At 45.4% G+C, this 16,510-nt stretch overlaps 1 long non-coding RNA gene across 2 annotated transcripts; it reads left to right on the top strand.

Moving 5' to 3' along the window:
* Positions 1–7,443: 7,443 nt before the first annotated feature.
* On the top strand, positions 7,444–13,430 carry LOC117020494 (uncharacterized). 2 transcript variants are annotated; one of them, XR_004422709.1, is made up of 3 exons: positions 7,444–7,494; positions 11,104–11,306; positions 11,925–13,430. It is a non-coding gene; the product is annotated as an uncharacterized LOC117020494 (long non-coding RNA). The 2 variants fall into 2 exon arrangements; XR_004422708.1 differs by having other exon boundaries at positions 11,922–13,430.
* The last annotated feature ends 3,080 nt before the right edge of the window (positions 13,431–16,510 follow it).

The raw sequence follows: 16,510 nt of genomic DNA, 5'->3' as shown, positions 1-16,510 counted from the left end.
TTCCAGGTGTACAGCATAGTGGTTAGACATTTATATAGTTAATACAGTGATCCCCCCAATTAGTCTAGTATTGACCTGGCACTAAACATATTTGTTGCAGCATTATTGACTATATTCTCTATGCTGTGTTTACATCCTCATGACTATTTTGTAACTACCAGTTTGTACTTCTTAATCCCTTCACCTTACTCACGCACCCTCCAACCTCCTTCCATCTAGTAACCATCATAATGTTCTCTGTATCTGTGAGTCTGTTTCTGTTTTATTTGTTCATTTATTCTGTTCTTTTGATTCCACTTATAAGTGAGATCATATGGTATTTGTCTTTCTCAGTCTGACTCATTTCACTTAGCATAATACGCTCTAGGACCATCCATATTGTTGCAAATGGTAAGATCTCATTCTTTTTTATAGCTGAGTAATATTCCATTGTATATATGTACCACTTTTTATTTATCCAATCATCTATTGATGGGCACTTGGGTTGCTTCCATGTCTTGGCTATGGTAAATAATGCTGCAATGAACATAGGGGTGCATATATCTTTCTGAATTAGTGTTTTGGATTTCTTTGGGTAAATACCCAGAAATAGAATTGCTGGGTCATAAGGTAGTTCTATTTTTCATTTTTTGAGGAACTTCCAAACCATTTTCCATAGTGGCTGCACCAATTGGCAGTCCCACCGACAGTGCACGAGGGTTCCCCTTTTCAGGTGGAACAGGTTTTATCATCACCGTTGTACAGCTGAAGAGACTGAGGGTCCAGAGGTGACATGACTCGACCCAGGTCTCATGGCTCAGAAGCAGTTGAGCTGGAACTCCAGTCCAGGTCTCCTGACTGTGAGTTGTCGGATGCCCAGGTGACAGGATATATCCTCAGACCCCTCAGTCCTTAGATGAAGGTGTAGTCTTCCCTCCCAGGATGGCCTGGCTTTGAGTCCCAGCTCTGCCCTCACCATCTGGTTGTTTAAGGGTCTCTGTGGCTCTCTTTCCCCATCTCTAATGTGAGCAAACAAATAGTACGTGAGTTCCCATAAGGTGTTTTGGCAGAGTAAATGAGATATTCGAGAGAAAGCAAAAAACAATGTGTGGCAAGTGCGAGACAGCAATAAGTGTTATGTGCTCCCAGTCCCCCAGAAGTCTTTGCCTCTAAGGCACAATCTGAAAGACATTACGCGTTCTGACAATTAAGTTCGCGAACTTTCCACCATGTACGTGCACAGTGGAAAATTCACGAACTTAATTGTCCATCTGCTCCGTTTTCCTTCCTCCTTCTCCCGCTCTCCCTCTGTCTGTGATAATGCTACCTCCCATTCATATGCTCTTCTTAATTTTCAGAGTGCTTTTCTACCTGCTCCTCTTGAGATCCTCCTGACAACCCTGTAAGATAATAGAATCCAAAATCATTAATCCCTTCTTACAAATCAGGGGAAACCAAAGTAAGAGAGGTGAACCGACTGCCCTAAGGCAACGCCTCTGATAGCCACTGAGCTGGGCCTCAGCCCCTCTGTGGTTTCAATTCTTGGCTATTGGAAATCTTTAATTGTATGAGTTTCTTTTCTGCCTTTAGAAGTGGCAGCCAGGGGACCTAACTGAATCTCTGCAAGCTCAGGATGACCTTTGAGGGGGACCAAAGTTTTGCCACCCCCAAATATTTCTCTTGGGATACTAATTTAAGCTGGTTATTAAGAAGCAAATGACTCAGAGAGAATCACTGACCTGCCCCCCTTACCTCCCGAAAAGAATTCAGATGGAAGAACCTGCTTCAGGAAGGTGGTCTTAGTACATTCACCTGAGCATACGTGCGGCAGAATTTAGTGCGGCAGACAGGGAGTATCCAAGCAAGTCTGTTTGCTAGACTCCCTCTGTGTCCCATTATTTCTGGGTAGCCCAGCAAGAATTTGTTTACCAAATGTTTGCTCTTTCTTATCTATTAGATTGGTGTAAAAGTAATTGCGGTTTTTGCAATTATTTTTACCCGTTTAAACAGCACTTACTTTTGCACCAACCTAATACCTGTGAGTTACCTGCTTTCCCGTTGAAATCCCAGACCCCTACCCCTCTTCTCCTTTGTCCAAAACGGCATATAAACTTCGACTGCCCAATGTGTCTTTGGGTCTCATATTCATGGCATCCCTGTATGTACATCCGTAGTAAGTTTTAGACATTGTCTCCTGTTAATCTGTCTCATGTTAATTTGGTTATTAGCCCAACTAGAAGAACTTAGAAAGCGGGAGAAGAGTTATGTTTTTTGTGTGTCCCTTCAGAATGACAATAGTGGAGAACAAAGTGGTTTGCAGCCGCTAGACGCCCTCCAGCCCTCACAACCTCCCTGCCCATCAAGACCTGGGCCTACGGGTTGGAAAGGCAACCCAGCTGTAAGGGGCAAATTCCAGCAGACTCCCTAGAAGTGGGTGAGAGTTGAAAAGGTCAAAAGATCGTTGTTCTGAAAGTCCAGAGTCAGCTCTGCCCCTTGATATCTGAGAACACCTTGAATAACTCAAGGTGCACCTTCATTTCCTCATCTATAACAGGAAGACTGGATTAGATAATGTCTCAGCTATCTTCCTCATAACCCGAAAGGGATTTGCTTGAGGACAACAGTGACACATTATGGGCAATTTCTAAAAAGTTTTTTATTATGAAAAATTTAAAACAAATTCAATGTTAACAAAAGAATTGAATGAACCCCCACATATCCTTCACTGAGTTCGACAATCATCAATATTGTTCTTATTTCATCCCTACCTTCACCCTCCCACCCCACCTCATGGTTCTTTTGTGTAGTTCTTTTTCAGGTGAAATTTACAAACATTGAAATGCAGAAATCTTAACTCCATAATACTGACAAATGGATTCACCAGTGTAAACTATGAGGTGTGATGAAAACCTATGGTGAATGTTTAAATAAAAACATTTATTACACTAAAAGACACATTGCCATTAATCCCCCTCAAAATACTCCTCATTGCTTTGAACACACTTATCCCATCATTCTTGCCACTTCCCCAAGCAGTTCTGGAAGTCCTCTTTTGTGAGTGTCTTTAGTTGCACTGTCATGGCTGCCTCGATGTCCTGAATTGATTCAAAATGCTTACCTTTCATGGTGATTTTGATTTTGGGGAAGAGCCAGAAGTCACACAGCGCCAGATCCAGTGAATAAGGTGGATGAGGATATACCACAATGTGTGTGTGTTTTTTTCCCACAAATGCTTTATTAGCTGAAATTACAAATACTAATTACAATTTAAAATACTAAATGCAACTTAGAGTTTTTCCAGCATTGTTTTATGCTTAAAATTCAAATGTAAGGAAATAATGTATAATCAGAGCCCTAAATTAAAAATATTTTCTAATGAGAAAGTCCAATAAATTTAAAAGTTCTGTTTATTCTAACAAAATGTTTATCACTATATACTTTAGAAATGTAAAAACAAAATGCAGCAATCACCACCACATATATGCAAACTAAACAGAACCAAAAGTGAAAACAGAATGTAGTACTAGCCAGAAGACGCTACTACCAGACCAAAATAAGAAAGATATTCTTACAAACGGTAAGAATTTCTGATGTAACAATATTCTACTGTGTTTCCCCGAAAATAAGACCTAGCCAGACTGTCAGCTCTGATGCATCTTTTGGAGCAAAAATTAATATAAGATCTGGTATTATTATATTATATTATAATATTTTAAGACCCAGTCTTATAATAAAGTAAGACTGGGTCTCATATTAATTTTTGCTCCAAAACATGCATTACAGCTGATTGTCTGGCTAGGTCTTATTTTCGGGGAAAGATGGTATATGGGATTTTTATTTTTAAAGAGAACAGAATTTCATGACAAACAAGAAACGTCTAATTAAAAATAAAGTAAAATTTTAGGCATAAAAGTACTCTAAATGTAAGTTTTTATTTGACAGAAATTGCTGTACCAGAAGCGATGTGTGACACGGAGACTTTCCATCGTGATTGAAAAATATGGTGAATGTTGCTGCAGAGTGCCAACCAACAGAAAGGCAGGGATCTTCAATACGGGAAGCACTGCTTCGAACCTTGGTAACAGTGTGTGAGAGGTTTCAACTTGTTGGGTACAATCAATCAAGTGTGAGCTACGGTTGAGAGGAGGTGTGTTTTAAAGTGTGCAGTCAATCATCCTCCATCATGACAACGCTCCGTATCACACATCACTTCTGGTATGGCAATTTCTGTCAAATAAAAATATTATGGTGTGTCCTCATCCACCTTATTCACCGGATCTGGCACCATGGGACTTCTGGCTCTTCCCCAAAGTCAAAATGATTCGGGACATGGAGGCAGCCACGACAGTGCAACTAAAGACACTCACGAAAGAGGACTTCCAGAATTGCTTCAGAAAGTGGCAAGAACAATGGGATAAGTGTGTTCAAAGCAATGAGGAGTATTTTGAGGGGGATTAATGGCAATGTGTGTATTACTGTAATAAATTTTTTTGTTTAAACATTCACCGTATTGTTTGATCACACCTTGTATACATCTATCATGATATAGAATATTTCCATTTTCCTAGAGAATTGTCTCATGTCCATCATGGAAAAATATATAACTGAACTTATTAAACAATAAAATTGAACATAAATTTAAGTTTAGCACGCTGAGGGGTAGCAAATGCTCTCTTTTCAGGGCTGGCTAGGTCAGAGTCAGAGCTACAGTCTTAAGCTATTATTCTCCTTCCTGCTTCTGTCCACTCCTGCCATCCTGTGTGTCCCTGGAGGTTATGGCCTTCTCCTGCATGTATCCCGCGTTCAGCAAATTCTCAGAAGCTCTCTTTTCTTCTTCCTATACACTTATCCTTCTCCAGATTTTTTCTTTTGTTCTCTTCTGTTCTTCTTTCCTGCAACTGCTTTCTCAAAACTGCTGCTGTTTTCTCTGCTTTACAGCATTTTCACTTTTCTGTGTTCAGCCCGTCTTCTCTGAGCTCACTTGTCTTCAGACTGTTCATATCCTGCACACTAGACCCTGAACCATAACCCTAGGGTCACTCAGTCAGCAGCGAGAGAGTGAGTGAGTGAGTGAATGCAAAGGACCGCATGCTCTAGAAACACCTGCAGTCTAGTAACTGGAACACGGTCCACTAAGGAACCCCAACCGGTCAGCCTTGTCATTTTGACCTCATCTTTCTCCCTGCATTTATCTGAAGAAGCTATTTATCTGCCCTTTTGGAAGCCCCAGCATTTAAAAGGAAGAAGGTTGATTTCCTGGCAAAATGTGACCCAAAGGACCATATTCCCCTTCCCCCTCACAATCATTAAAAAAAAACCAACAACAACAACAACAAAAAAAACAGAGCAAGCTGGGCTATCAGGGATACTTCCTGTTTTCCTCTCTTGAAAGCATCCTGGATAGATGAAACAGGGATCAAAGGGCCTGTCTGCCTCTGGGACTTTGGGACTGGCAGAATGGCTTTTAACCCTCTGCTGTCTCCTACTTGTAAGTGCACAGGCAGTTTATGTCTTATATTTCCTAGGTAGATTGAACTTTCTTAGGGCAGGAATCTCGCCATTCATTCATTCATCAATCATTACTGTACTCTACCAAGTGCCAGTTTTGTTTGAGAATCTGGGGATACAGGATGAATATGACACAATCCCTGGCCTCATTCTTCTAACAGCATTGACCACAAGTACTAAGTTGACTAAGCACTTTGTTTCAGGCACTCAACTACATGCTTTTCATACTTAGATCCTCACAACAAGCTTATGGGAGCATTATTATACCAATTTTTTGGATAAGGAAAGCAAGGCTTATGGAGGTTAAATAACCTGTCATGGGAACATGACTAGTAGATGTCAGGGCTAAGGTTAGAGTCCAGTGGTCTGACAGCTCAACCTGCCTTCTTAGTTGCTACACTAGCCTGAAACATGGCAGTGAATCACTGCAAGTAATTTTTACAAGTACAATTTATCTCTGGGCTTGGTCAGGTGGCTTCCAATGGCCAGATTTGTTTGCATCCCATTTATTGCACCAGACTGTACTAGAACGGAAATGAGTCTGCTTGTAGCCGCCAAAGACTGGAAACAAGGCAGAGAAACCAAGAGGCCACGTTTGGGCCACTTTAGGGAACAAAGAGTGTGTCAGGCTCCTGCTTCCCCTTTCCCATTTCTGGAACCAATCAGTTTCCCAGGTTTGTTTTATTTTTTTCTCCAAAGCCTTAAATGAACATATACTGAGAAATTATTCTAGGCCTCTGCTTATATCCTCTCTTGCATCCTTGCAAAAATAGATATAATTTTCTCCATGTTTTTGGAGAGCAATTGAGGCTCAGAGTGGTTACTTAACATACCCAAAATCACACAGCTACACAGAGCCAGGATTTGATCCTAGGTTTGACTAACTCCAAAACCTACATTTTAATTATATTGTCTGCCTCATGCTGAAACTTGGCCGAGAGAGGAAGGAACTCCCTTCCTGCTGAGATTCCTGACAAACCGAAAGTGGCAGGTGAGGATACCAAGTAACCTTGACATCATTGGTTAGGGACGCCTGGCACAAAAGGATCTTAAGATGCTTCCGACTAGGCAATTCTATCTCTTTAAGACCCAGAACTCCCATGCCAAGCCTGCTCCGTGATCCTCAGAGATTTCAGGGGTGGGGAAACTGGATGGAACGAGCTGACATACAACAAGCAAAAAAAAGACCTCAGCATTTTTGCCTCGCCTCGGTGGCTCCGGCCTTTTTTTCCCCTCCCTCTCTCATTTATTTATTACTATGCTATTCCCTGGCCCTGCTGCTGTGTCAATACTGATAAAAGCAAATCGCCCCACAAACAGGTGCAGCCGGAGCTGCCCTTTGGACAGCTGCCAGGGAATGTGATCGCTCAGCTGGGGCGACCTGCCCCTGCCCAACCCCCTTCTCGGGTTCCAGCCCAGGGCATGTGTCCTTGGGCAGTTAATGTCGTTCCGCGTGTTCTGAGCCTGGTATCTCGGCTGGCATCATGGACTCAAGCTGGCAGGTGTGGTTGGGATGGGGTGGGCGTGTGCAGGATAGAGGGGGGCCTCCAGGAGTTCTCCATCTGTCTATTTTCTCTTTCGGTTTCTTCTGAAATTCAGATAATATTATGTCACCAAGTCCCTCCTGCAAGAGGAAAATATTTCCTAAGAATATCACTGCCTGATGTTTCTAGGTAAGAAATATTTTTTCCAGGCCTACTCATTTCCAAATTCACAAAAACGCTTGCAATTTAATGATCCAAAGACCATTTCTGAGTACTTCCTAAAGGCTTAGCTGAGGGTTTACCTAAATCAACATTTTGTGAGCCAAACACGATATCCAGAATGCATTTTGATGCTACCTACCAAGCCATGTGACTTTAACTCTGGTTTGGAAAATATTATATTTCATCCCCCCCATCCCCCATTTCTGTGTTTTGTCCCCAAGCATCATTTCCCCACTTCCTTAGGGCACCAGCCTTCCCGGAAATGCCGTAGCTCAGCGAGCAGCCCCCTCCGCCCCGGGAGGTAGGACTGGGGCCGTCAGGCACGAGCGCTGGGCGGACCTGGGGTTGCGGCTGAATTGGGCGGAGGGCGGGGACTGGAACCGCGGGGCCAGGCTGCCCACCCGCCCGAGGCCGGAGCGGTGCACAGTTCGGGAGGGGAGGAGGTTGCTATGCAAATGACGAAGCGGCCTGCTGGCCCCCCTTACCCAGGGGCCCTCTGGTTGCCAAAACAGACCATTCCCCAGAACAGTCGCCTAGAAACGGGCGCTGTCATAGCAGCCTCTCTGTAGCGGCGTCGAGCCAGCCGCGCTGCCAGGAGGAGCTGGGTCAGGGTGTTCAGACCCCACAGCACCCCCTCCCCACCCAGTCCCCACCTCGGGGAAGGGAGTGGTGGTTTGAGCCCCTCCTTGGATCAGGGGAGGCCGCTAATTGGATTGGAACACTCCAGAAACACATCAGCTGCTTCTCCCTGGGGAAAAGGAGGATTGGGGGGCCTGCAGACGGTCTTTGTGCGGGGCCTCAGCCTCACCCTCCCTACATCCTCGCCCAGACCTAGTCCTCACCAGTCTCCTCCCACCCAGCGCCTTCCTAGGGCACAATGGCAAGCTCGCTGCGGAGGGGAGGAGGCAGACAGTGATCAGATAATCACCAAAATGAAATTCAGCTGTATTAAGGAGGGGACCATGACGCTATAGGAATTTAAGATATGGAATCTGACCTGCTTCGGAGGGGTTGGGGAAGAATGCAGGTTTGTTGTGGCTCTCAAGCCAGTACCGTAACTACTTCATCTTTCAACACCCCCTCTTCTCGGCTGCCTTCCAACATCTCGCCCAGCCTATGCTGACCTGGCTGTCCCCAAACCCTGGGAGCAGGGACATTTTCCTACCTCATTTGGCAGCAAGAGTGCTCCTTGTCATTTTAGTATCTGGATCTTGACTCTTATTAATCAAACTACAGCATACACTTCTAAAAGGCGGACCCCTATAATTCTGCGATGGCACACCTTGACCATAAAGAACACGACAGATTTTAGAGATCCACTTGAATTTAGTGCCCCTGATCTGTATCACCCTGGGAGGCCTCTCACGTTGCCTTTGCAGCAACTGTTTCAGATTGGCCTTTAGAAACTACTGAAACCTCACAAAACTCTGGGGTGGGGGAGGGGAGGGGATTCAGTGACAGCTTGAGTGACATTGAGCCAACAGGTGGGTTACTGAGAAAGTGACTACTCAGAACACAGCATTCCATGCAGTCCAGATGCCACAAGCCATGGGCAGACTTGTTATGTGAGCACGTGTCTCTGATGGGGGTGGGAGGACAGCTTTGTGTGTCCACTGGGCAAGGGAGTCCCCTTGCTTCACAATCCACAAGAAGCCTCGGGAGTCTTACGGGCTTACACAGTCTTCGTCCAGCCTGGCTTAGTAAGGCAGCATGTAAGTGTGTAATCTCTCCCTCCTCTTTCTCCCTTTCCTTCCTCATGAATTGAGTGCAAGTGCCTACTGTGTGCCAGGCACTGGAGATTCAGAGAATGATTCAATTGGTATTGAGAAATACCATGCATAGTATTGGGGACATTTGCCAGGCCTATGGTCACCAGTATCTTTGATCAACTTTCCTATGTTTGTGGGTTTTCCCCACATCATAAGTCCCACTTCTTCAAAGTAAAGGCCAGAAATTTGCTTTCTCTCCCAGATTCCCTTGCAACTAAGGTGTAGGCATGTGACCTAGGTTCCACCAATCAGATGAACCCAGATGAGATTTTGATTTGGAAGAGAGAATTAAGGAAACGGGTATCCTGGGAAAGGGGCTGGAAGAGGCATCTGGCCTTTAGGGCAACAGGAGGGATGTCCTGGGATCCAATCTCCACCGTTGTTGAAGGGGCTGGGGTGAGGCAATATGTAGAATTTGTGCTGGTTGATAGCTGCCATGGTGGCCTGACTGGAAAAGTAGCTCTGGCTGGTCGGGGTATCATCCCTGAATACTGAGCCTCTGTGCCTATCTGGATTACGAGAGCTTCTTAATATTTTAAAAATAAGTTCCTTTTCTGTTAGAGTAGGTTCTGTTGTTTGCAACTAAGAACTCTGATACAGATTGATAGATGAATGGATGGATGGATGGACGATGGATAGGTTGAAAAGATGGCTAGGTGCATAAAGGATGGATGAGTGGGTGGGTGGAAGTGATTTTTTGAGTGATTTTTTTGGGGGGAGATGGGATTATAGGTTATTTTTTCTTTCTGGTTCTCTGTATTTTCTCCTCCTCCTCCTTGTTCCTCTTTCTTTTTTCAATGGAAGCAAATTACTTGTATAATAATGAAGTTACCAGAACCCCAGACCTAGAAGAGCTCATAGTCCAGTGGGAGATCAGTGCAGGGAAGACAGAAGCTGACTTTGAACTTTGAGGCTTCTAAGCCAGTATGAGCTCTGGATGGGGCACTGACTTTGAACTCAGATTCCACTGCGTCACGAAGCCTACCTTGACCGAAAAGCCTTCCTTGTCTTTCTCTCCCTCTCCTGAACTCCACACCCAAGGCTGTGCCCACCCCTCAGGAAGCATGCACTTGGCTCATCCTGCCTTGTGACATTGTTCCTATAGTTACCCAACCATCCTATTTTACCTTGAGCAAGGATGACACACACATCTGTGACTCATCCCATATTGTTCTGCCCTCTCCCAGCTCTGGACTTCCATCGGCACTGACTGTCCCTGGGCTGGCGAGTGCCACCACCTTGTTCTGCAGCTGTTTTTCACATGGGCATATCCCATTGCCCAGCATAAACTGTCAGCTCCATGGAGTCAGGGATGGCAGCTTACATGAGTTTTGCAAACCCCATTCCCCACAGCTTTGCAGGAAGTAGGATTTTATGATATACTTATAGATACCTTATGATATACCTTTTCACCTTGATGATTTTCTCCATAGTAAAATGATAAGCTTTTGCAGACAGACCCCTTTTCCTTCCTCCTCCCTCCCTCCCTCTCTCCCTCCGTTCTTCCCTCTCTTTCTTCCTTCATTACTTCCTATTTATTTATTCATTCAGCACTTAATGTCTATGATTCACCAAGTGTTCACTGTTTAATAGCAAGAAACAGATATATAGGCAATAAGTGGGAAAAAGTGGTAGCAGAGCTCAGATAGCCAAGTGTGCAAGGGAGAGAAGAGAATGATTGGTTGGGGCAGAAAAAACTTTTTCATGGGAATAATTTTTAGGACGGCTTTGTTCTTAGTACTTAACATATGCTCATTCACTTAATCCTCCCAACAGCAACAAGGCAAGTAGTACTGTTATTGCTTCCATCTTACAGGTGAGGAAACTAAAGCCCTGAGAGGTTTAGTGATTTCCAGGGTTGCTGCAGAGCTGGGACGCACCCAGGCCTCTGGCTCTAACATCAGCTAAGGGTAACTGCTGCCCCATATTGCCTTGAGTGGATTCTGGAAAATTGAGTGAGTGATCACCAGGCACAGAGGTCTTCTACACAGGCCAGGGCATGGAATGGCTGCCTGTTCTCTTCAGCTCGACATAGGTGCACAGCAGAACGGTCTGATGCAACCACCTACGGTCAATAATATGTAGATGAGAACTCACTACCACAGCCTTAGACTTCAGTTTTTCTCTTTGTTTCTTGAAAGGTAATTTCAGTGCTGAAGAGTGGTGACCTAAAGAAAATGGTGAAGTTGGCAGAATGGCCTTCTCCTCCCCCGATAGGGGGGAAAGCAAAATCTTTGGAGTCCCAGCCCTGTCACTGACACGCTGAGTGGCCTCAGGCAAGTCACTCAACATCTCTGAGCCTCAGTTTGCTCGACTATGGAGAATAAAACCTCATAGTGTTGAGGTAAGATTAATTGAGATAATACATGTAGATCAGTTGAGAATAAAGCCCAGCACAGAGCAAGCTGGCCCCAAATGGCACCTCTTTAAGTCCCAATCTCTTATCTACAACTCCAAAAGCCTAAAAATTCTGAAAACAAAACACTTTTAGCAACAAAACCTGTCCTGGACCAATGTAAGGTCATTTACAGTCTTTCTATAGTCACACCTAGTATGATGATCTGTATACTTCATTGTAGAAATATTAATGTGTTTGAACATAGGACACTGTCCCCATTCCGCTGGAGGCATTCCAGAATATGTGGTACAGACACTGTTGCTTTTCACAAATCTAAAAAACACTGCATCAGATAAGGGGTTTGGACTTGTATTCTGTCCCCTCTAAACCACTCTCTCCACTTCTGGTCTGCTTCTTACCCCAACAGCTCAAATGGCTCTTGAGCATCTTGAATCAACCTTTCCCCCCAAAAGAAAGACATATACAGCCACATATCCCAGGGGCCTCACCACAGACCTGTCTTCTTTGGCCACTCTCCTTTTCTCCCAATGATTCCTCCACTCTGTTTTCCGCCAATCCCATTGAATTTTTGTGCCCTTTTCCCTCTGCCCCCTGGTCAAGAAGATGGACTCTGGAGACGTGTCCTCTGCACTGCTCTGGCGGTTGTGGTCTCAGCAAGTTGTTACCTGCCCGTGGACTGAAGGTTTGTTCCAAGAAGGCTCTATGTCTAGTTGTACTCCCAATATCGCCTGCCAACTGTATAAGTAATGTCTGCGTATAACTGTGTGTCTCCTTTCCAACTGTGCTGAAGCCCTGGTCCTTTTTCCACTATGAATTTCCCCAGTGGACGAAAGCCCCAAACAACCACTTCTCTCAGCTGCAGGATTTCAACGATTTCCAAAGGGGAAAAGGAGTCCTCATGCTGCAGCAGGTTGGAAACCACAAGCCAGGCTGTCAAGGCAGCGTGTCATTCCCCTTTGGCAGTCAGGAGTCATGAGACCTGAGGTCAGGTTCCAGCCCCTCCCATGACTGGTGGGATGATCTCCGGAGCAGCCCCGTGTGACTTGGAGAGCTTTGGTTTCCTCATCCTAGAGCAGAGGTCATGGAAATTATTTGGCAGGATTGTCAAGAAGATTAAATGAGATAATGAAAGGGCTTTGAAAACTGTAACGTGTTACACAAATGGAAGGATTGGTGTTGTCATCTTCTTGCACATATTGTTAGCATCTTAAGGGCAGAGACAGTGTCGTCTGTTTTCTTCTTCACCTCCCACCCCCACCACCTCCTGTACTCAACACGGGACTATGAAGATGACCTTGTTAAAACACCGCACAGAGACTAGCACAGCGCCTGAGCACATAGAAGATGCTTTATAAATGGTTGCTAATACGTACGCATGTGCTATTGTATGGCTTCTGGTCCAAGTCTCCTCTGCCACTTGCTAGTGAGTGTGACCCTGGGCTAGGTTAGACTAACGTGCCCTCGTGTCCTCATCTATCACACATGGCTGATGAGAACAGGAGCTAGTTCATGCCGTGGTTGGGAGAAGTGAAGGAGTTCCATCTGCAGCACAGAACTACGCACAAATCCAGCACTCCGTAGGCATCTGCTGTTGTTAGTATTTTACTACTATCCACGGAGCGATTCTTCAAGAGGGAGCCTGGGAAGATCACCAGACTGGAAAGTAGGAAATCTCGGTCCTGGCCTTTGTTCAGTCAGCAAGGCCTTCACAGACGGTGAGATGCTCAGGCCGGCCTCTCAGGGTCAGCATGAAGAATGCAGCTGTGTCTATGTGTGGGCGTCGTGTCTCCTGGTGTGGGCTGGAGCCCTAGACCAGACGTTGTTAGATGAAAGGTGTGCATACTTAACATTTGGATCAATATCGCAGCTGTCCGACAAGCTGCCGCTCCTGTTTGCATTCTCTCCTGTCAGATCGAGAGGGCCCGTTTCCCCATACCCTGCCCCGCCCACATTTTACCTTTACATTTTATTAATTTTTGACAAGGCAATATTTGCAAAGGATACAAAATTTAAAAAGATACAAAGGAGCATACAGTGAGAAGTCTCCTCATCCCTGACCCAGCCATGGAAGTCCCTCCCCTCCCACTGCTGCCAGAAACACAAACTTTGATCTCAGCCTATCTGATAAGTAGAAAGGGTATCTGACTAAATAAATCTCACTATTATTTTCACGTGAAAACAAGCCAGAATATATTTTGGAATAGAATGTTGCATTTGAATGAACTTTAAGATAAAACCAGAAACTTCAAAGACATTCTATGCTGAAGGGTGGGGTAGGATCAGGAGCTGCTTCTAGATCTGTTTCCCACCTTCTCTGGGGGCAAAAAGTAGGTGCAGCTCCGAGTTGGTCTATTAAGTGCAAGCTTGAGCTGCCCTGCTCCTCTTGATTGTATTGGGGTTTTCCTCATGGCCCCAGTCACCTGTGTACCTTCCTTCCCATATGCCTCTGCCTGCTCTTGACTTGGCCACCATCTTGCCGCCTGACCTTGAGTCAGTCGCCTGTGCTCTGGGCTTCAGTTTTCCTTACTTGTAAAAGAGGCGTTGGACTAGGCCCATTCCAGGTAAAACATTCCAGAATTGATCAACTAATTCACATTAAGGTGTAGGTGACTGATAACAGCTTAATGTAGTTCCTCTCCTGTGGGTGGGAGCATTCTAAGAGATGCAATTTCTCATCCCCAAAGAATGAATGTGCGTGGTGCAATTAAAGGCATGGTCACAGGGGAGTGGGAATGATGTGGGCGGAGGGGATGCCTTTCCTGGGATTCCTCCAGTGGTCACTGCGGATGGGGAGAGCGGGGGCTGTTCCAGCCAGGGCTGCTGTCAGCTCTGAGGGGATGTGCCTCTTGGTTTCCCTCCAGAATGCACACCACACTCATTTCTCTCTGCCTGTGGCCAAGAGCAGAGTTTTGTCATACAGAAAAATACTTCATCAGGGAATCCCACAGGTGTGGCCTGGAAAACTACCGTGTCCTCTGGAGCAAGGGGTGCATTGCGGGTGGTTAGCAGCTTGACTTCCTGGTTGGCAGGTCAGTTCTCATCGTGGATGAGTAAGGAGACCGCTGCTGGAGGGTCATCAGCGTTCTGCCAGAGCAGGTGGTCTCGCCACACCTGGATTCAAGACATCTGCTTTTCACCCAGGGAGAAAGGCTGTGCCAAACCCTCTCTGGTTTCATTTTCTGTAAAAGGTTTGGTTTGGCTTTTGAATTTTCAGGGAGGGCATGAGAGAAGGGGTGGCTTGCAGCCACTGTTATCCCATCAGAAGTAAGAAAGGCGTTTCTGTGGCTGGTGAAGTCTAGGCAGGCTGGCTTGGGACAACGTGCAGTGCTGTAACCCAGGCCGTCTTCCTCTGCAGCCCCCTCTGGCGTGCCATTTTGTCCCGCCACTGTCTGGGCCTCGTTCAGTGGAGGCAGCCAGGGGAGTCAGTCTGTGCTCCACGCAAAACAGCAGTAGGTGGGGATGGAAAGCAGAGGTAATGGTCAGGGCTCCCTGTACTGTTGTGGGAGAGAGTGTGGTGCTGAGAGACTCAGACCAGGACAGGATGGAGGTGCCTTGTTCCCCGTCAGAATCTCCATTGTCACATCCCCTCCTTTTCTCCTATGCAGGGCAGCTTCTCAAGACCTGCTGACGTGTAAACGGAGAGCCTCGTCACGGAACGCACAGAGCTCTAGACCCTCCCCACTCAGTGTTGTCTGACTAGCGGCACTGGTCTCACCTGGGAGCTGGGTAGAAATGTGGCATCTCAAGACCCACCTGAGGCTACTGAATCCCAATCTGAATTTTTACAAGACACCAAGTTGATTACAGGAATGTATATTCATGTTTGGGAAACATTGGTCTAGATGCTGCATGCCTTAGAGGGGTAGGAAGGAAGGAAATAGAAGCTCCTTGGCAGGGGAGGGAGGGTCCTCTGAAGGGGAGACTCACGGACAAGCCTGGTTCAATGGAGGGAGGGAGACACAGAAGGCGCTCTAGGAAAATATGCAGAAATAGGCAGGTGCCTTTCATATGTTTAGTTTTATTTTAATTTCATGTTTAATAGGTAATTCATTTATACAGTTAAAATTCAAAGAGTATAGGAGGGTATGTCAGACAGTTTCTTTCCTACACCTGTCTTCCAGCCACTTCCCCTCAAAGTCAACCTGTTACTAGGCTAGAGATATGAGATGTTATGCAAATAAAAATGCGTGTGTGTGTTTTCTTAGAGATCCCTTTGAAAAATTCAAATGGTAGCCCACCATACACAGTGTCTAGATCTTACTTTTGTCACTTAATATATCTTGGAGGTCATTCTATATCAATATGTAAAGAATGCCTCAGATTGTATTTCAGCTGAATATTACTCCACTCTAAGAATGAGCCTTAATTTATATTGCCAGGTCCCTACCGATAGACTTGCAGGGTCTGTTTGTTTGCTTTTAACTTAGCTTAATTTTAGAAACTGGCAGGTCATTTAGCCCAAACTCTTACCCTGCTTCGCAGCAATTCTTTCAGAGCACCCTCCTGCACTCCTGAGACCCACCTCAGCGTTGCCTCCCTGAGAAGCCCCACCTCCCTCTCCATCCATCACCCTTGCACATACCTACTTTGCCAAAGCCCTAATCACATGATACATTTAGGGAACGGCGTCCTAACACTTGCTTTTGTATCATGTCACCTCTGTCCCATCACAGTACATAGTAGGTGCTCAGCCGACGTGAACGGAATTGAATTGACTACCCTGAGAGGAGAATCCTTCAAATTCTGCTGCTCGAACACTTCTAATGATAGAGATCTCATTTCCTCAAAAGTCCATTCTGCCTTTGAAAGGCTGTGTCAGAAGGTCCTTGAATGAAGAAAAGTCTGGTTCCCAGAGGCTTTTCCCTTTGGCTCTAGTGCATCTTCTAAAACAATGCAGAAATGTAGTCCCTCTTCCAGATATTTAAGATAACCATCTTTCTCCAAATCAAATACTCCCCAGTTCCCTGTGGGTCCTGGTTCCAGATCTGCTCCTTCTAGCATTTTCTTCCATACACTTTTTGGTTTGTAATATGACCCTTTAAGAAGTATAATCTGACCACACACACTTATTAGAGTGGTTAGAATGAAAAAGACTGACCATACCCAATACTGGTGAGGATGTGGAACAATTGAAACTCTCCAACTGCTGGTATAAAGTGGTGCAGGCACTAAAGTTAAACATACATATT

Source organism: Rhinolophus ferrumequinum, chromosome 3 (genome assembly GCF_004115265.2).
Source record: "Rhinolophus ferrumequinum isolate MPI-CBG mRhiFer1 chromosome 3, mRhiFer1_v1.p, whole genome shotgun sequence".
NCBI classification, from domain to species: domain Eukaryota; kingdom Metazoa; phylum Chordata; class Mammalia; order Chiroptera; family Rhinolophidae; genus Rhinolophus; species Rhinolophus ferrumequinum.
The sequence above is the reverse complement of the archived record's forward strand: the minus strand, read 5'-3'. Positions and strand labels throughout refer to the sequence as shown.